This window comes from Urocitellus parryii, chromosome 10 (genome assembly GCF_045843805.1).
Source record: "Urocitellus parryii isolate mUroPar1 chromosome 10, mUroPar1.hap1, whole genome shotgun sequence".
Classification (NCBI taxonomy): domain Eukaryota; kingdom Metazoa; phylum Chordata; class Mammalia; order Rodentia; family Sciuridae; genus Urocitellus; species Urocitellus parryii.
In genome coordinates, this window is record NC_135540.1 from 63,713,424 (window position 1) to 63,738,660 (window position 25,237).

The following is a 25,237-nucleotide window of genomic DNA, read 5'->3' on the forward strand; positions in this document are numbered from 1 at the left end:
TAATTTCTAATTATCTTCTGTATTTCTGTAGTGTCTGTTGTGATATTGCCTTTTTCAACACATATGCTAGTAATTTGGTTTCTCTCTCTCCTTCTCTTCATTAGCATGGCTAAGGGTCTGTCAATCTTATTTATTTTTTCAAAGAACCAACTTTTAGTTTTGTTTATTTTATCAATTGTTTCTTTTGTTTCAATTTCATTGATTTCAGCTCTCATTTTATTTATTTCTTTCTTTCTACTGCTTTTTCTGCTTTGTTTTTCTTGTTCTATGGCTTTGAGATATAGTGTGAGGTCATTTATTTGTTGACTTTTTCTTCTTTTAAGGAATGAATTCCATGCAATGAATTTTCCTCTTTGTACGCTTTCATAGTGTCCCAGAATTTTCCATATGTTGTGTCTGTGTTCTCATTTACCCCATGAATTTTTAAATCTCCTCCTTGATGTCTTATGTAACCCATTGTTCATTCAGTAGCATATTGTTCAGTCTCCATGTGATGCAGAATTTTTTATTCTTTGTCATTGATTTCCAATTTTATTCCATTATGATCTTATAAAATGCATGGTAGTATCTCTACTTCTTTTTATTTGCTAAGAGTTGCCCTGTAGCATATGATATGGTCTATTTTTGAGAAGGATCCAAGTGCTGCTGAAAAGAAAGTGTATCCAATTGATGTTGGTTGATATATTCTATATATGTCAGTTAAGTCTAAGCTATTAATAGTGTTATTGAGCTCTATAGTTTCTTTATTCAACTTTTGTTTGAAAGATCTGTCCAGTGGTGAGAGAGGTTTGTTAAAGTCACCCAAGATTATTGTGTTGTGGTCAAATTGACTGTTGAACTTGAGAAGAGTTCATTTGATGAACATAGCTGCACCATTGTTGGGGGCATAAATATTTATGATTGTTTTGTCTTGTTCATATATGGTTCCCTTGAGCAGTATGTAGTGTCCAACTTTATCCATTTTGATTAACTTTGTCTTGAAGTCTACTTTTTTGATATGAGTATGGAGACCCCTGCTTGCTTCCACAGTCCACGTGAGTGGTATGATTTTTCCCAATCTTTCACTTTCAGTCTGTGTATGTCTTTTCCTATCAAATGAGTCTCATGTAGGCAGCATAATGTTGGATCTTTTTTTAAATCCAATCTGCTAGCCTATGTGTTTTGATTGGTGAGTTTATACCATTAACTTTTAGGATTACTATTGAGACATGGTTTGTATTTCCAGCCATATTTGTTTATTTTTGTTACATAACTTGACTTGTTTTTTCCTCTTTGATTAGTTTTTTTTTTCTTTTAGTGTTCTACCTCACTGTTAGTTTTCATTGTTGTTTTTCATTTCCTTTTCCTGAAATATTTTGCCAAGGATGTTTTGTAGTGCCAGTTTTCTAGCTGTACATTCTTAACTTTCCTTTATTGTGGAAGGTTTATATTTCATCTTCAAATCTGAAGCTTAGTTTTTCTAGATACAAGATTCTTGGTTGGAACCCATTATCTTTCAGTGTTTAAAATGTTTTTCCAGGATCATGTAGCTTTCAGGGTTTGTGTTAAAAAATCTGTGGTTATCCTAATTGGTTTACTCCTATATGTAATCTGATTCCTTTCTCTTGTGGCATTTAAAATTCTCTTCTTATTCTGTATGTTGGGCATTTTCATTATAATGAGTCTTGGTGTGGATCTGTTGTGATTTTGCACATCCGGCATCCTGTAGGCTTTTTGGATTTGGATTTCTGTTTCATTCTTCGTGTCTGGAAAGTTTTCTGATATTATTTCATTAAACAGATTGCTCATTCCTTAGGTTTGTACCTCTTTGCCTTCCTCTATCCCAATTGCTCTTTATGCTATCCCATATTTCTCGGATGTTCTACTTTTGGTTTCCTATCATTTTCTCTATGCTGTCTAGGTTCTTTACAAGATGATATACTTTGTCTTCGCTGTCTGATGTCCTATCTCCTAGGTTGTCTACTCTGCTGGCGATGCTCTCATTTGTGTTTTTAATTTGGTTTACTATTTCTTTCATTTCGATTATTTCTTTTTGTTTTTGTTTTTTACAACTTCTATCTCCCTGTAGAGGTGATCTTTTGCTTCTTGGATTTATTTATGTAGCTCACTGTAAAAGTGATCTTCCAATGTCTATTTGCTATCTAATGTCTTCTTTGAGATTCCAAAACATCTAAATCATGTAAATCCTGAAATCATTCTCTGTTATTTTTTCTGCTGTTTCTATTAATTCTTATAATAATGTGCTGTCTTGAATTTTTTGTGGCAATTTCTTCCTGTCTTTTCATGTTGCTCGCATATCTTTCTTGCTCTGTGGGACTGGTGCGTTGTTATTTTTATCCTAGAGACTTATAGTGCTCTTGTATAGTTCCAGGATCCCTCCTTTGAGGGGAAGGACAATGTTGACAGTTCTCAATATCAATAATACATCACCTGTACAGTCAAAGATCCATGCTGGTAGCCACACCCACCAAAAGATGACAAGAAAAGTTTTCAAAGATGTAGTCCATCTGTTTCCTGCATTGGGGTATCTGGTGAGGTGGGGGGAGCTGGGATGTCCTCGTGCTATGGCTAGAACACGGTCCAGTGAATTGGCTGAGAGTAGAGAATAATTTGGCATTCTGCCACTTTTCAGAGATGCTGAATTGGTGTTTCTACTCCGCTGCTTGAGAGTTGCATGTGTGCTCAAACTGCTGGCTTTGGGACCAGAGTCTGGGGTCTTACCGAAACACAGAGGCTCTGAGTTCTGCTCGGTGTTCGCAGCTTTGGTGGATTCTGAGAAAATCTGCTGCATGGGGTCCTGTCACAGGCTCTGAGATGTTGTGTTCCATCAAGGCGAGCCTGTGGAGAAGCTGCATTATAGCTTTCTTGGATTCATGCAAAGAACAGCCAGAAACAGTCTCCTCTACTCTGCCATCTTGGATCCCATTAATTCACACTGTTCTAAAGGAGAACCCTCTGCTTTGTGGTTGAAGTAGCATTCAAGAGAACTCTTCCCAGAACAGGTAGATTCAGTCACAGTTTCAAACTTCTGTGCCATTTGTAAAATCAGTTAGCAGGGTCGGGCAAATAGATTGGAAAGAAACATTGTGAGAAAGTCGTAGGGAAGAATTCCAACAAATTTTACTGAATGCATACTTTTGAAATACTTACCTCTTGCCCCTCAATGTTCTGTGACCCTACATACAACTTTTTATTCCTAGACAAATTTGAATATTTTGTTATTATTCTGAAGTGATATGGCTGAGGTCTATATTGAATGTGCTGGTTGAGTAGAGCTTGAAAGAATAAGAAAAAAGTGGTTTGTGATAGTGTATTTAACTTCATAAAACTCACTCTGTTTTAAAGAAGAACCCTCTGTGTTGTATGTGCTTGAAATAGGATTCAACATAATTCTTCCATTCATGTGTAGACTCTCTTTAACTTTCAAATATCTGTTTCAGTGTTAAACAACAGTTATTATGAAGCCGGAGAATGCAATTAAAGAGAACATTTTGAAAAAGGTGGATAAAAAATATCAAGGGAACTTGGGTGAATCAATCCCCATAACATTCCTCCGTTCCCTCCACAATTTGTTGAATCTAGTTTTTAGGTATTTCTTGATACCACCATTTTGTTAATGTGCCTGCGATGTCACGTTGAAGGACTATACAGTCATTTGTAAATATGCTGGCTTAGAAGAGTTTCCCAACAGAAAAGTACCTTTGTGTTCTTGGAGATTCTAATTGTTTTAATTCACTCTGTTCAAAAGAAGAATCCTCTTCTTTGTTTGTGGTTGGAGTACCAATCAACAGGACTCCTAGCAGCATGGGAAATTCAGTTTCAGATTCAAGCCTCTATGTCATCGATAAACATCAATACAAAGAAAGTGGCAAAATGCAAGGGAAGTGAGTATTGCAAACAATGTGGACCCACAAAATTCAAGGAAACTTGGGTCAATGAATCCCTCTGACATTCCCTGTTATCACCAAGCTTTGGTGAGCCTAGTCCCAAAGTGTTTCTTGAAACCACCATTTAAATAATGTGCCTGGAATGAGAGGTTGAATGGTTGAACAGAGCTTTGATTATGCTGACTTAGAAGACCTTCCCAAAGCAGAAGAGAATCCATGCTTTTGGTGGCTTCGAATTGTATAATTCTGTTTCTTCTAAAGGAGAACCTTCTTTCTCTGTGGTTGAAGTAGCATTCAACACAACTCTAGCCAGCATAAACAGACTCAGTTTCAGGTTCAAGCTTCTGTGATACCTTAAAATAAGTGCCTATGAAGTGGGCAAATGTATTGGAAAGGAATATTGTGAGAATCATTTAGGAAAAAAATTTAATGAAACTCTTCTCAGTGAATCCTATTCACATTACTCCCATTTTTCCCGGGATGTTTGGAGATCCTTCATACAACTTTTCTTCCTACACCTCTTTGAATATTTTGCCATCACTGTTATTGAGAAAGGCAGAAGAGTGCTTTGAATGTGCAGGCTAAGTAGAGATTGTAAAAAAGTTCAATGTCTTGCAGCTTCAACTTGCTATAATTTACTCTGCTGTAAAGGAGAACACTTTGCTTGGTTTGTGCTTCAAGTAGCATTCAACAGGATTCTTTTGTGCATGGGCAGATTTAGTGTTTCAATCAACTGTGCATTTGTTAAACATCATTTCATAGGAAGCAGGAAACTACAATTGAAGTGAGTATTGTGAATAAGGTAAACCAATGAATTACAAACAAACATTGGTGAAGAATCTTCATCATATTCCCTCTTTCCTTTTTTTTTGGTGAGCATAGTCCCAAGGTTTATCTAGCTACCACCTGTTAAGTATTGTGCTTTCAATGTCATGTTGAATGGATGAACCCTGCTTGGAATATGCTGGCTTAGAAGAACTTTGCAGTGCAAAGGAGAATCCGGGAGCTTTAGCATCTTCTAATTGCACTAATGCCATCTCTTTTGAAGGAGAACTGTCTTATTTCTTTGTAGTGGAGGTAGCATTCAATGAAACTCTACCCAATACTGGCAAATTCAATTTCAGGTTTAAGATTCTGTGCAGTTGTTAAACATCAGTTTCTATGAAGTGGGCAAATGCATTGGAAAGAATTATTGCAAGAAAGGTTTAGAAAAGAATTTTAATGAAATTTTTCTCAATGCATCCTATTCACATTATTCCTATTTTCCTCTCTATGTTTGGAGATCCTACATACAACTTTTCTTTCCTAGAACAATTTGAATATTCTTCCATTGCTGTGATGGTAAAAGGCTGATGTCTGCTAAGATTGTCCTGGATAAGTAGAGCTCAGTTTTTTTTTTTTTTTTTTTTTTTTTTTTGGCTAGGAGTTTCAAGTTCATTGTACTTAGTGCATTTTCAAGGAGAACCTCTGCTGGGTTTGTGCTTGAACTAGCATCCAACAGAATTCTTCATTGCATGTACAGTTTCACTTTCATTTTCAAGCATCTGTGCCATTGTTAAACATAATTTCATAGGAAGCAGGGTAGTACAATTAAAGTGAGTATAGTGAATAAGGTGAGCCCAGTAAATGACAAAACAATTTGGTGAAGGAATCCCCATAATATTCCCTTTTCCCCACAAGAATTGGGGAGCCTAGTCCCAAGGCTTTTCTTGTCACCACCATTTAAATAATGCACTTGCAATGAGATGTTGAATGGTTGAACCCTTCTTTGAATATGCTGACTTATTGCGCTTCCTAGTGCAGAAGATAATTTGTGTATATTAAAAGCTTGTACTTGCCTGAGTGCATCTGTTCTAAAGGAGAACCCTCTTCTTTGTTTGTGCTTGAAGTAGCATTAAATAACAGATTTCCTTCCCAGCACCAGCAGATTCAGTTTCAGTTTGAAGCAACTGTGTCACTGTGGAACATCAGTTTGCAGGAAGCAGAAAATTGCTATTGAAGTGAGCATTGTGAAAAAGTTGGGGAAATGAATTACAAGGAATTTTGGTGAAGGAATGCCCATAACATTCCCTCTTTCCCCACAAGTACTTGTAAACCTAGTCCCAAGGTTGTTCTTGCTACCACCTTTTAAATTATGTGCTTGTAGTATGATGTTAACTGGCTGAACCCTGCTCTGTATATGCTGGGTTAGAAGACTATTCCAATGTAGAAGATAAGTTGTGAGTTTTAACAGCTCATATTTGCAGTTATTCATCTGTTCTAAAGGAGAACCCTCTGGACTGTTTGTTCTTGAAGTAGCATTCAACAGAACTCTTCCCATCAGCAGCAGATAGAGTTTCAGTTTCAAGTGACTGGGCAATTGTTGAACATCAGTATGTAGGAAACAGGAAAATGCAATTGAAATAAGTATTGTAAAAACGATGGAACAAGAAATTTCTATGACACTTTGGTGAATGAAGCCACATTAAAGTTTCTCTTTTTCCTCAAGTTTTGGTGAGCCTACCCCAAGGTATTTCTTGCTACCAACATTTAAGTTATGTGTCTGCAATGGGTTGTTGAAGGGCTGAACTGTGCTTTAGATATGCTGGCTTAGAAGAGCTTCTCAGTGCATAACAGAATCTGCATGTTTCAATAGCTTCCACTTGCATTAATTCACTCTGTTTTAAAGGAGAACCCTCTGCTTTGTTTGTGGTTGAACTAGTATTCAAGAGAACTCTTCCCAGAACAGGTAGATTCAGTCACATTTTTAAGCTTCTGTGGTATTGGTCAATATCAGTTCGCAAAAAGTGGGCCAATGTATTGGAAAGAAACATTGTGAGGAAGTTGTAGGGAAGAATTTCAATAAACTTTACTGAATGCATCCTTTTAGATAGTTACTTCTTTCCCCTCAATGTTCTATGACCCTACATGCAACTTTTTCTTCCTAGACCAATTTGAATATTTGGCCATTGGCCTGAAGTGAAATGGCTGAAGACTATATATTGAACGTACTGGTTGAGAAGAGCTTGCCAGAATAGAACAGGGCAGAAGCAGTTTGTAATAGCAGATTCAACTTGCTAGAATTGACTGTTTTAAAGAAGAACCCTATGTGTTGTATGTGCTTGAGGTAAGATTCAACAGAATTCTTCCTCACATGTGTAGAGTCACTTTCACTTTCAAATGTCTGTTTCAGTGTTAAACATCAGTTAGAATGAAGCAGGTATATGCAATTAAAGTGAGCATTTTCAAAAAAGTGGAACAAAAAATATCAAGGGAACTTTGGTGAATAAATCCCTATAACATTCATCCATTCCCTCCACATTTTGGTGAATCTAGTTTCTTGGTACCCCTATTTAAGTAATGTGTCTGTAATGTGATGTTGAAGGGCTTTATAGCACTTTGTAAACATACTGCCTTAGAAGAGCTCTTTGTGTTTTTGGAGTTTCTAATTGTTTTAATTCACTCTGTTCAAAAGGAGAATCCTCTACTTTGTTTGTGGTTGGAGTGGCATTCAACAGAACTCTCAGGAGATGGGAAGATTCCTTTTCAGATTCAAGCTTCTATCTCATTGTTAAACATCAATTCGAAAGAAGCAGCAAAATTCAAGGGTAGTGAGTATTGTGATGAAGGTGGACCCACGAATTTCAAGGAATCATGGGTCAATGAATCCCCTTCACATTCCCTGTTTTCCTCCAATGTTCAATGAACCTAGTCCCAAGGTTTTTCTTGCAACCACCATTTAAGTAATGTGCCTAAAATGGGATGGTGAGTCACTGAACAGAGCTTTGATAATGCTGGCTTAGAAGACCTTCCCAGAGCAGAAGAGAATACATGCTTCTGGTGGCTTCTAATTTTATAATTCCATCTCTTCTAAAGGAGAACCCTCTTCTTTCTCTGTAGTTGAAGTAGCATTCAACACAACTCTAGCCAGCATAAACAGATTCAGTTTCAGGTTCAAGCTTCTGTGACACCTGAAAATCAGTGCCTATGAAATAGGCAAATGCATTGGAAAAGAATGTTGTGAGAATAGTTTAGGAACAAATTTTAATGAACCTCTTCTCAATACATCCTATTCACATTAATCCCACTTTCCCCTGGACATTTGGAGATCCTACATACAACTTTTTCTTCCTAGACCAATTTGATTATTTTGCCATCACTGTGATTGAGAAAGGCAGAAGACTACTTTGAATGTACTGGCTGAGCAGAGATTGCAAGAATATAGAATTTCTTTGTGCTTGCTGCTTCAACTTTGTGTAAATTACATGGCTCTAAAGAAGAACCCTCTGCTTGGTATGTGTGTCAAGTAGCACTCCACAGAATTCTTTCGTGCATGGGCAGATTTAGTATGTGTTTCAAGCATCTGTGCCATTGTTAAACATTATTTCACAGGGAGTGGGAAACTACAATTGTAGTGAGTATTATGAATAAGGTAAACCGATGAACTACAAACAAACATTGGTGAAAGAATCTTCATCATATCCTCTCTTTCCCCACAACCTTTGGTTAGCGTAGTCCCAAGGTTTATCTAGCTACCACCTTTTAAGTATTGTGCTTGCAATATCATATTGAATGGCTGAAAAATGATTTGAATATTTTGGATTAGAAGACTTTGAAGTGCAAAAGAGAATCTGTGAGCTTTGGCATCTTCTAATTGCACTAATGCCATCTCTTTTGAAGGAGAACTGTCTTATTTCTTTGTAGTGGAAGTAGCATTCAATGAAACTCTACCCAATACTGGCAAATTCAGTTTCAGGTTTAAGATTCTGTGCAGTTGTTAAACATCAGTTTATAAGAAGTGGGCAATTGCATTGGAAAGGAATATTGTGAGAAAGGTTTAGAAAAGAAGAATTTTAATGAAACTTTTCTCAGTGCATCCTATTCACATTATTCCCACTTTCCTCTCTATGTTTGGTGATCCTACATACAACTTTTCTTTCCTAGAACAATTTGAATATTATTCCATTGCTGTGATGGTAAAAGAGTGATGTCTGCTAAGAATGTCCTGGCTAAGTAGAGCTTGCAAGAATGGAACAGAAGCAGTTTTTGCTAGGAGATTCAACTTCATTGTACTCAGTATTTTTTCAAGGAGAACCTCTGCTGGGTTTGTGCTTGAACTAGCATCCAACAGAATTCTTCATTGCACATATAGTTTCACTTTCATTTTCAAGCATCTGTGCCATTGTTAAACATCATTTCATAGGAAGTGTGACAGTACAATTGAAATGAATATTGTGAATAAGGTGGAGCAGTAATTACAAAACAATTTGGTGAAGGAATCCCCAAACTATTCCCTTTTCCCCCATAACAATTTGGGAGCCTAGTCCCAAGGTTTTTCTTGCCACCACTATTTAAATAATGATCTTGCAATGTGATTTTGAATGGCTGAACCCTTCTTTGAATATGATGACTTGGATGAGCTTCTCAGTACAGAAGATAATTTGTGTGTTTTAACAGCTTGTACTTGCCTGAGTGCATCTGCCTTAAAGGAGAACTCTCTGCTTGGTTTGTGCTTGAAGTAGCATTAAAAGGAAGATATCCCAGCACCAGCAGATTCAGTTTCAGTTTCAAGTGACTGTGTCACTGTGGAACATTAGTTTGTAAGAAATGGAAAATTGCAATTGAAGTGAGCACTTTGAATAAGGTGGAGAAATGAATTACTAGGAATTTTGGTGAAGGAATCCCAATAACATTCCCTCTTACCCCACAAGGACTGGTGAGCCTAGTCCAAGGTTGTTTTTGCTACTACCAATTAAATTGATGCTTGCAATATGATGTTGGATGGCTGAACACTTCTCTGTATATGCTGGGTTAGAAGACTTTTACAGTGTAGAAGATAAGTCATGAGTTTTAACAGCTCCTAGTTGCATGTGTTCATCTGTTCTAAAGGAGAACCCTCTGGATTGTTTGTACATGAAGTCACATTCAACAGAACTCTTCCCACCAATAGTAGATACAGTTTCAGTTTCAAGTGACTTGACAATTATTGAACATCAGTCTGTAAGAAGTGGAAAATGAAATTCAAGTAAGTATTGTAAAAAAATGAAGCAAGAAATTTGTAGGACACATTGGTGAATGAATCTACTTAAAAATTTCTCTTCTTTCTCAAGTTTTGGTGAGCCTACCCCAAGGTATTTCTTGCTACCAACATTTAAGTTATGTGCCTGCAATGACGTATTGAAGGGCTGAACTTTGCTTTGAATGTGATGACTTAGAAGATCTCCTCAGTGCAGAAAAGAATCTGTATGTTTTAATAGCTTCTACTTGCACTAATTAAGTCTGTTCTAAGCAGAAACCTCTGCTTTCTTTGTGGTTGAAGTAGCATTCAAGAGAACTCTTCCCAGCCCAGGCAGATTCAGTCACAGTTTCAAGCTTCTGTGCCATTGGTCAATATCAGTTCCCAGAAAGTGGGCCAATGTATTGAAAAGAAACATTGTGAGAAAGTTGTAGGAAATAATTCCAATAAACTTTACTGAATATATCCTTTTGACATACTTAGATCTTTCCCCTCAATATTCTGTGACCCTACATACAACTTTCTTTCTAGATCAATTTGACTATTTTGCCATTGCTCTGATGTGAAATTTTTGAAGACTATATTGAATGAGCTGATTGAATAGACCTTGCCAAAACAGAACAGGAGCAGTTTGTGATAGCAGATTCACCTTGCTAGAATTGACTCTGTTTTAAAGAAGAACCCTCAGTGTTGTATGTACTTGAGGTAGGATTCATCAGAATTCTTCCTTGCATATGTGACTAACTTTCACTTTCAAATGTCTGTTTCAGTGTTAAACATCACATATTATGAAGCAGGAAAATGCAATTAAGGTGAGCATTGTGAAAAAGTTGGACCCAAAAATATCAAGGAAACATTGCTGAATCAATTCTCATAATATTCCTCCATTCTCTCCACATCTTGGTGAGTCTAGTTTTTACGAATTTCTTGGTACCACCATTTAAGTAATGTGCCTGCAATGTGATGTTGAAAGGCTATATAGCACTTTGTAAATATGCTGTCTTGGAAGAGCTTCCCAACAGAAGAGAATCATTTTGTTTTTGAGCTTCTAATTTCTTTAATTCACTCTGTTTAAAAGGAGAATCTTTTACTTTGTTTATGGTTGGAGTAGCATTCAACAGAACTCTTAGAAGTATGGGCAGATTTTGTTTCAGATTCAAGCTTCTGTGTCATTGTTAAACATCAACTGGAGGAAGTGGCAAAATTCAAGGGAAGTGATTATTGCGAAGAAGGTGGACACATTCTCTGTTTTCCTCCAAGGTTTGGCAAACCCAGTCCCAAGGTTTTTCTTGCAACCACCATTAATGTAATGTGCCTTGAATGAGATGTTGAATCACTGAACAGAGCTTTAATATTGCTGGCTTAGAAGACCTTCCCAGAGTAGAAGAGAATCCATGGGTTTTGGAGGTTTCTAATTGTATAATTCCATCTCTTCTAAAGAAGAACTCTCTCGTTTCTCTGTGGTTGAAGTAGCATTCAACAGAACTCTACCCAGCACTGGCACATTCAGTGTCATATTCAAGCTTCTGTAACACCTGAAAATCAGTGCCTAGGAAGTAGGCAAATGCATTGAAAAAGAACGTTGTGAGAATTATCTATGAAAGAATTTTAATGAACCACTTCTCAATGCATCCTATTCACATTATTCACACTTTTCCCTGGATGTTTGGACATCCTACATACAACTTTTCTTCCCAGTCCAATTTGAATCTTTTGCCATCACTGTGATTGAGAAAGGCAGAGAATGCTTTGAATTTGCTGGCTGAGTAGAGATTGCAGGAAGAGTAAAGAAACTCTTTGTGTTTGCCACTTCCACTTGCTATAATTAACTCTTATCTAAAGGAGAACTCTCTGCTTTGTTTGTGGTTGAAGTAGCATTAAAAAGAAGACATCCCAGCACCTGCAGATTAAGTTTCAGTTTCAACTGACTGTGTCACTATGGAACATCAGTTTTTAGGAAATGGGAAACTGCAATTGAAGTGAGCATTGTTAAAAGGGTGAACAAATGAATTACAAGTAAACTTGGTGAAGGAATCCCCATAACATTTCCTCTTTCCCCCACGGACTGGTGAGCATAGTCCCAATGTTGTTCTTGCTACCACCTTTTAAATTATGTGCTTGCAATATGATGTTGAATGGCTGAACACTGCTCTGTATATGCTGGGTTAGAATATTTTTCCAGTGTAGAAGGTAAGTCGTGAGTTTTAACAGCTCATACTTGCATGTTTTCATCTGTTCTAAAGGAGAACCCTGTGGATTGTTATTGCTTGAAATAGCTTTCAACAGAACTCTTCCTACCAGCAGAAGATAGAGTTTCAGTTTCAAGTGACTGGGCAATTGTTGAACATCAGTATGTAGGAAACAGGAAAATACAATTGAAGTAAGTATTGTAAAAAAGATGGAACAAGAAATTTCTACGACACTTTAGTGAATTAATCCACATAAAAGTTTCTCTTTTTCCTCAAGTTTTGTTGAGCCTACCCCAAGATATTTCTTGCTACGAACATTTAAGTTATGTGCCTGTAATGGGGTGTTGAAGGGCTGACCTGTGCTTTGAATATGCTGGTTTAGAAGAGCTTCTCAGTGCAGAACAGAATCTTTATGTTCCAATTGCTTCTACTTGCATTATTTCACTCTGTTCTAAAAGAAAACCCTTTAGAACAGTGTAAAATAATGGCTGAAAAGAGCTTTGAATATGCTGGTTTAGAAGTAGAATTCAAGAGAACTTTTCCCAGAACAGGTAGATTAAGTCACAGTTTCAAGCTTCCGTGCCATTGGTCAATATCAGTTCACAAAACGTGGGCCAAGGTATTGGAAAGAAACATTGTGAGAAAGTTGTAGGAAAGAATTCCAATAAACTTTACTGAATGCATCTTTTTGACATACTTACCTCTTTCCCCTCAGTGTTCTGTGATGCTACATACAACTTTTTCTTCCTAGACATTTTGCCATTGGTCTAATGTGAAATGGCTGAAGACTATATTGAATGTGCTGGTTGAGCAGAGTTTGGCAGAACAGAACAGAAGCAGTTTGTGATAGCAGATTCAACTTGCTAGAATTGACTCTGTGTTAAAGAAGAACCGTTTGTGTTTTATGTTCTTAAGGTATCATTCAACAGAATTCTTCCTTGCAGGTGTAGACTCACTTTCACTTTCAAATGTCTGTTTCAGGGTTAAACATCAGTTAATATGAAGCAAAAAAAATGCAATTAAGGTGAGCATTGTGAAAAAGGTGGATCAAAAAATATCAAGGGAACTTTGGTGAATCAATCACCATAATATTCCTCTGTTCCCTCCCTATTGTGGTGAGTCTAGTTTTTAGGTATTTCTTGGTACTGCCATGTAAGCAATATGACTGCAATGTGATATTGAAGGGCTTTAGAGTGCACTGTAAATACGCTAACTTAGAAGAGCTTCCCAGCACAAGAGACTCTGTGTTTCTGGAGCTTGTAATTGCTTTAATTCACTTTGTTCAAAAAGAGAATCCTCTAATTTCTTTGTGGTTGGAGTAGTATTCAACAGAAATCTCAGCAGTATGGGCAGATTCAGTTTCAGATTCCAGCTTCTGTGTTAAAACATCAATTCGAAAGAATCAGCAAAATGCAAGGGAAGTGATCATTTTGAAGAAGGTGGACCCACAAATTTTAAGGAAACTTGGGCCAATGGATCCCTCTCACGTTCCCTGTTTCCCCTCAAGTTTGGTGAGTGTAGTCCCAAAGTGTTTCTTGCAACCACCATTTAAATAATGTGACTGGAATGGGATGTTGAATGGCTGAAAAGAGCTTTGAATATGCTGGCTTAGAAGACCTTCCCAGAGCAGAAAAGAATCTGTGGTTTTGGCGGCTTCTGATTGTATAATTCCATCTATTCTAAATGAGAACCCTCTCCTCTCTCTGTGGTTGAAGTAACATTCACAGAAGTCTACCCAGCAGATTCAGTTTCATATTCAAGCTTCTGTGACACCTGAAAATCAGTGTCTATGAAGTGGGCAAATGCATTGAAATGGAGCGTTGTGAGAATCATTTAGAAAAGAATTTTAATGAAACTTTTCTCAATGCATCCTATTCACATTATTCCCACTTTCCCCTTGATGTTTCCAGATCCTACATATGAAGTTTTGTTCCTAGACCAATTTGATCATGTTGCCATCACTGTGATTGAGAAAGGCAGAAGACTGCTTTGAATGTGCTGGCTGCATAGAGATTGCAAGAAGAGTATAGAAGGTTTTTTGTGTTTGCTGCTTCAACTTGCTATAATTTACTCTGCTCTAAAAAGAGAACTCTTTGCTTGGTTTGTGCTTCAAGTAGCATTCAACAGACTTATTTCATGCATGGGCAGATTTAGTTTGTGTTTCAAGCATCTGTGCCATTGGTAAACATCATTTAATAGAAAGCTGGAAACTACAAGTGAAGTGAGTATTGTGAATAAGGTGGACCAATGAATTACAAAGATACTTTAGTGAAGGAATCCACAGAACATTCCCTCTTTCTCAACAAGTTTTGGTGACCCTAGTCCCAAGGTTTTTCTTGCTACCACCATTTAAATAATGTGCTTGCAATATGAGTTTGCATGGCTGAACCCTGCTTTGAATATGGTGGCTTAGAAGAGCTTCCAAGTGCAGAAGATAATACATGTGTTTTAACAACTTGTACTTTCATGAGTTCATCTGTTCTAAAGGAGAATCCTGTGCTTGAAGTAACATTCAACAGAATTTTTTCCAGCACCAGCAGATTCAGTGACAGTTTCAAATAACTGTGACACTGTTGAACATCAGTTTGTAGGTAGCTGGAAAATTTAATTAAAGTGTGTGTTGTTAGAAAGGTGGACCATCAGACTTCTCAAAAACTTTAGTGAATAAATCCACATAACAATTTTCCCCACAAGGTATTTTGAGCCTACTCCAAGGTATTTCTTGGTACCACCATTTAAGTTATGTGCCTGCAATGTGATGTTGAAGGGCTAAACCGTGCTTTGAATATTCTGGTTTAGAAGAGCTTCCAGGGCAGAAAAGAATCTTTGTGTTTTCGCAGCTTCTACTGCATGAATTCACTTCTTTGTAAATGAGAGGTATCTCCTTTGTTGCTGCTTAAAATAGCATTTAATAGAACTCTACTGAGCCTGAACGGATTCAGATTTAGTTTCAAGAGTCTGTGCCATTGTAAAACACCAGTTTGAAGGAACAAAGCAAATGCAATGGAAAAGAACATTGTGAGAAAATTTTAGGACAGAATTCCATTGAAACTTTACTGAATAAATCCTGTTTACATTTTTTCCACTTTCCACTCAATATTTGGTGCTACTATATTCAAATTTTATTTCCTAGACCAATTGGAATATTCTGCCATCCCCATAATGGTAAAAGGCTGATGTCTGCTTTGAATGTGCTGGCTCAGCAGAGCTTGCAAGAACAGAACACAAGTAGTTTGTGCTAGCAAATTCAACTTGCTAGATCTCACTGTGTTTTAAAGGAGAACCTCTGCTTGGTTTGTGCTTGAAGTAGGATTCAACAGAATTCTTCCCTGCATGTGCAGATTCAGTTTCACTGAGAAGCATCTCTGCCATTGTTAAACATCAGTTTGTATGAAGCAGTTGCAATTGAAGTGAGTATTGTGAAAAAGGGGGACCATGGATACTTTGGTGAGGAATTCCCATGTTCCCCACGAAGTTTGGTGAGCCTTGTCTGAATGTTTTTCTTGCAACCACTATTTAAATAATGTACCTGCAATGGGATGTTGAATGGTTAAACAGAGCTTTGAATGTGCTGGCTTAGAAGAACTTTCCAGTGAAGAAGAGAATCCATGGGTTTTGACAGATTCTAACTGCATTATTTGAATATCTTTTAAAGGAGAACCCTCTCTCTCTCTCTCTCTTTTTTTTTTTTTTTTTTTTTTTTTTCGGTTAAAGTAGCCTTCAACAAAACTCTACCCAGCATGGGCAGATTCAGATCCAGGTTCAAGCTTCTGTGCCATTGTTAAACATCAGTTCTTTTGAAGTGAGCAAATACATTGGAAAGGAATGTTGTGAGAAAGGTTTTAAAAAGGATTTTAATGAAACTTTTCTCAATGCATCCTATACACATTATTTCCACTTTCTCTTGGATGTTTGGAGATCCTATATACAACTTTTTCTTCCTACACCAATTTGAATATTTTTCTATCACTGTGATGGGGAAAGGCTGAAGTCTACTTTGAATGTGCTGGCTGAGTAGAGTTTGCAAGACCAGAAGAGAAGAACTGTGTGTTTGCAGCTTCCACTTGTTATAATTTACTCTGTTCTAAAGGAGAACTCTCTGCTTTCTTTGTGCTTGAAATGGCATTTAACAGTATTCTTCTGTGCAAGGGCAAATTTAGTTTCTGTTTCAATCATTGTGCCATTGTCAAACATTATTTCACAGGAAGAAGGAAATGAAAATTGAAGTAATTTGAATATGGTAGGTCAATGAGTTAGAAGGAACCTTTGGTGAAGGAATTCCTATAACATTCCCTCTTCACCCATAAGATTTGGTAAGCCTAGTCTCAAGGTTTTTCTTGCTACCAATATTTAAATATTGTGCTTGCAATATGATTTTGAACCTGTTCAATATGAGGCTGAACCCTGCTTTGAATATTCTAAGTTAGAAGACCTTCCTAGTTCAGAAGATAACCCGTGTGTTTTAAGACTTTCTACTTGCATGAATTAGTTTTTTTCCTAAATGAGAACACTCTGTTTTCTTTGTGATTGAAGTAGCATTCAACCAAACTCTACTCATCATAGGTGATTCAGTTTCAGGTTCACATTTTGTGCCATTGTTAAACATCAGTTCATAGGAAGCTGGCAAATACATTGCAAAGAAATAGTGTTAGAAAGTTATAGGGAAGAATTATAATGAAACATTACTGAAAGCACCCTACTTATATTCTTCCATCTTCTCTCTCACTGTTTGGTGATCCTACATAGAAATTTTTCTTCCTAGGCCAATTTTAATATTTTGCCATTGCTGTGATCTGTAAAGGCTGAAGACTACTTTGGATGTACTGGTTTAGTAGAGCTTGCCAGAACAGAACAGAAGCAGTTTTTGCTAGCAGCTGCAACTTGCTAAAATTCACTTTGTTTTATAGGAGACCCTGTGCTTTCTATGTGCTTAAAGTAACATTCAACAGAATTATTCCCTGCATGTATCTATTCAGTTTCAGTTTCAAAATCCATGTCATTGTTAAATATCAGTTCAGAATAAGAAGTAAAATGCAAGCGAAGTCGGTATTGCATAGAAGGTGGACAATCAAATTTCAAGGAAACTTTGGTGGATGAATCCCATAGCATTCCTTCTTTCCCCCCAAATTTGGTGTGCCTAGTCCCAAAGTTTTTCTTGCTACTTCCATTTAAATAGTGTGGCTGCCATGTGATATTGAAGGGCTGCACCATGATTTGAATAGGCTGGCTTAGAACAGCTTCCCAGTGTAGAAGAGAATCTACATGTTTAGAAGCTTCTACTTGCAGTAGTTCACTGTTCTAAAGGGCAACCCTTTGCTTCGTTTGTGGTTGAAGTAGCATTCAACAAAACTCTTCCCAGAACAGACAGATTCAGTTTCAGTGTGAGCACATGTGCCATTATTAAACATGAGTTCCTATGAATTGGGCAAATCCATTGAAACAAAACATTGTGAGAAAGGTGTAGGAAAAAAATCATGAAACTTTTCTGAATACATTTTATTCACATTATTCTGTGTCTCCTTTCAATGTTTTATGATCCTACATACAACTTTTTCTTCCTAAATCAATTTGAATATTTTGCTATCATTGTGATGAAGAAAGGTTGAAGTCTGCTTTGATTGTGCTGAGAAGAGATTGCAAGAAGACAATAGAAGAACTTTGTTCTTGCAGCTTCAAGTTGCTGTAATTTACTCTGTTCTAAAAAAAGAACCTTTTGCTTTATTTGGGCTTGAAGTAGAATTCAACAGAATTCTTCCATGCATGGGCAGATTTAGTTTCTGTTTCAAGCATCTGTACCATTGTTAAACATCAATTCATAGGAATCCAGAAACTGCAATTAGATGGAGTATTGTGAAAAATGTAAACCAACAAATTTAAAGAAAATTTTGAAGGACTCCCCGTAACATTCCCTTTTCCCCACAGAGTTTTGTAAGCCTAGTTCCATGATTTTTCTTGCTACCATCATTTAAATAATGTGCTTGCAATGTGAGTTTGCATGGCTGAACCCTGCTTTGAATATGCTGCCTTAGATGATTTTCCCAGTGCAGAAAATAATTCATGTGTTTTAACAGTTTGTACTTGCATGAGTTCATCTGTTCTAAAGAAGAACCCTCTGCTTTGTTTGTGCTTGAAGTAACATTCAACAGAACTCTTCCCAGCATCAGCAAATTCAGTTTCAGTTTCAAGTGAATGTGCCATTCTTGAACATCAGTTTGTAGGAAGCGGGCAAATGCAATTGAAGTGGGTATTGTTAAAAAGGTGAACCATCAAAATTCTAGGAATCTTTGGTGAATGAATCCACATAAAAATTTTGTTTTTTCTTCAAGTTTTAGTGAGCCTTCTCCAAGGTATTTCTTGCTACCAGCATGTAAATTCTGTGCCTTCAATGTGATGTTGAAGGGCTGTACTCTGCTTTGAATATGCTGGTTTAGAAGATCTTCCCAGTTCAGAAAAGAAATCTGTGAATTTTAACAGTTTCTACTTACAAAAATTCACTTGTTTTTAAAGGAGATACCTCTCCTTTGTTTGTGCTTGAAGTAGCATCCAACAGAACTCTATCCAGCATGGAAAGATTCAGATTTAGTTTCAAGCATTTGTGCCATTGTGAAATACCAGTTTGAAGAAAACAGAAAAATGCATTGGAAAACAATGTTGTGAGAAAATTGTAGGAGAGAATTCCATTGAAACTTTACTGAATAAACCCTGTTTACATTTTTTTCCTCTTCCACTCAATGTTTGGTTATCCTATATAATACAACTTTTCATTTGTAGACCAATTGGAATATTCTGCCATCCCTATAATGGTAAAAAGCTGATGTCTGCTTTAAGTGTGCTGGCTCAGTAGAGCTTGCAGGAACAAAACAGAAGCAGTTTGTGCTATCAACTTCAACTTGCTAGAACTCACTGTGTTTTAAAGGACAACCTCTGCTTGGTTTGTGCTTACGGTGGCATTCAATAGAATTCTTCCCTGCACATGCAAATTCAGTTTCAGTTTGAAGCATCTGTGCCATTATTAAACATCAGTTCATAGGAAACAGGAAGCTGCAATTAAGTGAGTATTGTGAAAAAGGTGGACCAACAAATGTCAAGAAAACATTGGAGAGGAATTCTCTTAACATTCCATTTTTCCCCACAAAGTTTAGTGAACCTTGTCCAAAGTTTTTTTTTTTTTTTCTACCACCATTTAAGTTATGTGCTTGCAATGTGATGTTGAATGGTGAATCCCCCTTTGAATATGCTGGCTTAGTAGAGCTTCCCAGTGCTGATATAATCTGTGTGTTTTCACAGCTCATACTTGCATAAGTTCATCTATTCAAAAGCAGAAACCACTACTTTGTGCTTGAAGTTGCATTAAATAGAACTCTTCCCAGCATGGACAGATTCAGTTTCAGTTTGAAAGGTCTGTGCCATTGTTAAACATCAGTTTGAAGGAAGCAGGCAAATGCATTGGAAAATAACATTGTGAGAAATTTGTAGGAGAGAATTCCAATGAAAATTTTCTGAATGCATCCTGTTTACATTCTTCTCTCTTTCCCCTCAAATATTTGCTGATCCTACAAACAACTTTTTTTTTCTAGACCAGTTTGAATATTTTGCCATCACTGTGATGAGAAAAGGCTGATGTCTGCTTTGAATGTGCTGGCTCATTATTGCCTGCAAGAACAAAAGAGAAGCAGTTTGTGCCTGCAGCTTCATCTGCTAGAAGTCATTCTTTTCTAAATAAGAACCTCTGCTGTGTTTGCACTTGAAATAGAATTCACAAGAATTCTCCCTGCAAGGGCTGATTCAGTTTCAGTTTCAAGAGTTTGTACCATTGTTAAACATCTGTTCAAAGGAGGCAGATTAATACACTGGAATGGAACATTGTGAGAAAGGTGTAGAAAAGAATTTCAATGAAATTTTACTGAATGCATCTTATTCACATCCTTCCCTCTTTTCTCTCAATTTTCAGTGAGCCTATATACACCGTTTTCTTCCTAGACTAATTTGGATATTTTACCATTACAGCAATGAAGTAAAAATGAAGTCTGCATTGAATGTGCTAGCTGCGTAGAGCTTGCAAATCCCAAACAGAATTAGTTTGTATTGCAGCTTCTACTTGCTAGAATTCACTCTGTTCTTAAGGAGAACCTTCTGATTTGTTTATGGTTTAAGAAACATTCAACAGAATTCCTCCCAGTATAAACAGATTTAGTTTGAGATTCAAACATCTGTGCCATTATTAAGCTACAGTTTTTAGGGAGCAAAAAAAAAAATGCAATTGAAATGAACTGGTGGACCAATGAAGTTCAATGAAAATTTGGTGAATGAATTGCCTTAACATTCTCTCTATTTCTTCAAGGTTTGGTGAGCCTCGTCCCATGGTATTTCTTGCTACCACCATTTAAATAATGTGCCTGCTATGTGATGTTTAAGGGCTAAACCACACTTTGAATATGCTGTCTTAGAAGAGCTTCCCAGTGCAGAGATTTCACGTGTTTTAACAGCTTCTTTTTGCACAATTCACTCTGTTAAAGAACTCTCTGTGATGTTTGTGCTTGAAGTAGAATTCGTCAGAACTCTTCCCATCCCTGACAGATTGTTTCAATTTCAAGCTTCTATGCCATTATTAACCATCAGTTCATAGGAAGTGGACAAATGCATTGGAAAGGTACATTGTGAGAAAGATGTAGGAAAGAATTCCAATGAAACTTTACTGAATGCATACTGCCTTCTTTCCCCTCGATATTTGGTGTGCCAACAAACAACTTTTTATTCTTAGACCAATTTGAGTATTTTGCCATCTCTATGATGGGGAAAAGCCAAACTATGCTTTGAATTTGCTGTCTGAGTAAGCCTTGGAAGAACAGAACAGAAGCATTTGTGCTAGCAGCTTCAATTTGCTAGAATTTACTCTCTTCTAAAGGAGAACCCTCTGATTTGTGCTTGAAGTAGCATTTAACATAATTCTTCCCTGAATGGGCAGATTTAGTATCAGTTTCAAGCTTCTGTTTCATTTTAACATCAGTTCATATGAAGCAGGAAAATGCAATTGAAATGAGTATTGTGGAAATGGTGGACCAACAATTTTCAAGGAACGTTTTGCCTTAACATTCCCTCTTTTCCCCCAAGTTTTGGTGAGCCCAGTCTCAAGGTTTTTCTTGCACCATTTAAATAATGTGCATACAGTGTGATGGTGAAGAACTGAAGGATTTGCAATATGCTTGCTTATAAGTTTTCCAATTTCAGAATATAATACGTGGATTTTATCAGCTTTTAATTGCATTAATTCCATCTCTTCTAAAGAAGAACCCTCTGCTTTTTATTGTGGTTGAAGTAGTTTTCAACAAAATTCTTTCCAGCATGGATAGATTCAGTTTCAGTTTGAAGTGTCTCTGCCATTGTTAAACATCAGTTCCTATGAAGTGGGCAAATGCATTGGAAAAGAACATTGTGAGAAAGGTGTAGGAAAGAATTTTAATGAAACTTTTCTGAATCCATCCTATTCACATTCTTCCGTCTTTCCCCTCAATGTTTGGTGATCCTACACACAACTTTTTCTTACTAGACCAATTTGGATATTTTCCCATGGAAGTGATTGGAAAAGTCTGCTTTGAATGTGCTGGCTGAGTAGTGCTTACAAAAACAGAATAGAAGCAGTTTGTGCTCACAACTTCAACTTGTTACAATTTACTCTGTCTTAAAAGAGAACCCTCTGCTTTGTTTGTGTTTAAAGTTGCACTCAACATAATTCTTCCCAGCACCAGCACATTCAGTTTAATTTTCAAGTATCTGTGCCATTGTTGAACATCAGTTTGTAGGAAGCAGTAAAATGCAATTGAAAGAGTACTTGATAAAATTGGACCAACAAATTTCAAAAACTTTTGTGAATCAATACACATAGCAATTTTTTGTTTTTCCTCAAGATTTGGTAAACCTACTCCAAGGTATTTCTTGCTACTACCATATAAATTATGTGCCGTAATGTGATATTGAAGGGCTGCACTGTGCTTTGTATATGCAGGCTTAGAATATCTTCCAAGTACAGAAAACAATCTCTGTCTTGTAACAGCTTCTACTTGCATTGATTAAGTTGTTTTTAAAGGAGAAACCTCTGCCTTGTTTGTGCTTCAAGTAGCATTCAACAGAACTCTACCCAGCATGGGCAGGTTCAGATTGAGTTTAAAGCCTTTGTGCCATTGTAAAACATCAGTTCAAAGGAAGCAGGAAAATGCATTGGAAACGATCTTCCAGAAAGTAGTAGAAAACAATTGCAATAAACTTTATTGAATGCATTCTTGCCGAAGTCTGGCTGGGCACAAATCACAAGCCACTGAAGCAGGAACAAACTTTATTTCTGAACTCCACCAGCACACTCCACACACGCTCCCTGGGAACTCTCCCGAACACCACGTGGCTCCTCCAGGAACCACCAACCGGAAATCCCTCCTCTGGAAATCCCTCCTCCCGCACTTCTCCAACCAATGGGAACTCTCTGGGAATCCCCACAAGAACTCCAAAGTAGCACGAGAACTCCAAAGTAGCAGGCCGAGGCGGACAGTAAAGGTCTAATATACAACCGAATCAATCATCATCTTAATGGCTTGCCTCTCAACCAATACTATTGGCAAAATTCCAGGGGCCATTCCGCCTTGGCTATGGCTCTCAGCACTTTCTGTGTACATTCTTCCCTCCTTCCTCTAAATGTTTGGTGAGCCTTGTTGGGAGTCTCCCTGAGAACTCCCTGGGCCTTTCAAACATGGTGTTGGGCAAATTGCCAGTGGGCAGCTAGAACTCCATGGGCCCTTCAGATAAGGAGCCCCTAATGCAACATGGCGGCAGGCAAGTTGCCAGTGGGCGGATAACAAGTTGTTTTGAAAATTTTCTAATTGGTCCTCCCGTCTTCTGTGATCATGGACAGCTCGTGCCCCCCATGAATCTTATGCAGGGCGGACATGCATGCACCATAGGTGATGACCTGACCTTTACTATGATTGGCCCCGGGAGCTTCCTGGTTTAAGATAACTGACTCTCACTTTCTATATAAGCTAACACCAGCTTACAATAGGTGCTTCATCTTTGTCACTGCTATCTGTGTGTGTGTGCGTTTTAATCTCCGACGACGATCCTTGGCCTTTTAAGCCTACATACAACGTTTTCTTCCTAGACCAATTTGAGTATTTTGCCATCACTGTGATTGGGAAAGGCTGAAGTCTGCTTTGAATGTGTTGGCTCAGTAGAGCTTGCAAGAAAAGAATAGAAGCAGTTTGTGCTAGCAGCTGCATCTTGATAGAACTCACTCTGTTTTAAAGGAGAACCTGTGTTTTCTTTGTGCTTGAAATAGCAGTCAACAGAATTCTTCCCTGCACTGACAGATTCAGTTTAAATTTCAATCACCTATGCCATTTTTAAACACCAGTTCATAGCAACCGAGAAACTGCAATTAAAGTGAGTATTGTTAAAAAGGAAGACCAATAGATTTCGAAGAAACTTTGGGGAAAGAATCCCCATAAAATTTCCTTATTTCCCTCAAATTTTGGTGAGTCTAGCCCCAAGGTTTTTCTTGTTACCTCCATTTAAATAATATGCTTTCAATAGGTTGTTGAATCGCTGAACTGAGTTTTGAATATGCTGGATTAGAACAGCTTTCCAGTGCAGAAATAATCCATGTGTTTTATCAGCTTGTACTGGCATGAGTTCATCTGTTCTAACATAGAACCTTCTGCTTTGTTTGTGCTTGAAGGAACATTCAACAGAACTCCTGCAAGCACCAGCAGATTCAGTATCAGTTGTAAGAGTTTATGCCAGTGTAAACATTAGTTCCTAGGAAGTGGGAAAATGCAATTGAAGTGAGTATTGTGAAAAAGGTTGACCAAGGAATTTCAAGAAAACATTGGTGAATGAAACCACATAACAATTTTAGTTTTCCTCAAGCTTTTCTGTGCTTACTTACTCTAAGGTATTTCTTGCAACCAACATTTAAATTATGTGCCTGCAATGTCATGTTGAAGGGGCTGAACTGTGTATATGTGTATATGTAACTATGTACATGCTGTCTTAGAAGAGCTTCCAAGTACAGAAGAGAATCTGTGTGTTTTAGTAACCCCTATTTGCATTAATTCACTCTGTTCTAAAGAGAACCCTCTGTTTTGTTTGTGCTTGAAGTAGCATTCAACAGAACTCCACCCAACACAGGCAGTTTCAAGTGTCTGTGCCATTGTAAAACATCAGTTTGAAGACAGTAGGCAAATGCATTGGAATCATTGTGAGATATTTGTATGAAAGAATTTCAATAAACATTACTGAATGCATCCTGTGTACATTCTTCCTTCTTTCCCCCTCAATGTTTGGTGATCCTTCATACAACTTTTTCTTCCTAGGCCAATTTGAATATTTTTGCCATTGCTGTGATTGGGAAAGGCTGAAGTCTGCTTTGAATGTGCTGTCTGAGTAGAGCTTGCAAGAACAGAATAGAAGCAGTTTTTGCTTGCAGCTCGAACTTGCTACAATTTATTCTGTTTTTTAAGGGGAATCCTCCGCTTTGTTTATGCTTGAAGTAGCATTCAACAACATTCTTATCTGCATAGGTAGTATCAATTTCAGTTTCTAGCATCTTCCTTATAAGCAGGAAAATGAAATTAAAGCGATTATTGTGAAAAAGATGAACCAACAAATTTCAACCAAACTTTGGTGGAGGAATCCCCATAGCATTCCCTTCTTCCCTACAAAGTTTAGTGAGCCTAGTCCCAAGGTTTTTCTTGCCACCACCACTTAAAAAATGTGCTTGCAATGTGATGTTGAATGGATAAACCAGGCTTCAAATATGCTGACATAGAAGAACTTCCCAGTGCACAAAATAATATGTATTAACAGCTTGTACTTGCATGAGTTCATCAGTTGTAATGAAGAACCCTGTGCTTTGTTTGTGCTTGAAGTAGCATTCAACCGAACTTTTCTCAGAACTAGCAGATTCAGTTTGAGTGTTTGTGCCATTGTTAAACATCAAACATCGGTTTGTAGGAAGTAGGAAAATCCAATTGAAGTGAGAATTGTGAAAATGGTGAACCAACAAATTTCAAGGAAACTTTGGTGAATGAATCCACATAACAATTTTTGTTTTTCCTAAAAGTTTGTTGAGCCTACCCCAAAATATTTCTTGCTACTATCATTTAAATGATGTGCCTGCA

At 37.3% G+C, this 25,237-nt stretch overlaps 1 long non-coding RNA gene across 1 annotated transcript in view; it reads right to left on the reverse strand.

Moving 5' to 3' along the window:
* Nucleotides 1-17,595: 17,595 nt before the first annotated feature.
* LOC113183407 (uncharacterized) overlaps nt 17,596-25,237 on the reverse strand; it is a 32,712-nt gene continuing 25,070 nt past the window's right edge. The window contains exon 3 of the long non-coding RNA XR_003300874.1: nt 17,596-19,724. This is a non-coding gene — a long non-coding RNA (uncharacterized LOC113183407). The remainder of the gene's footprint in view (nt 19,725-25,237) is intronic.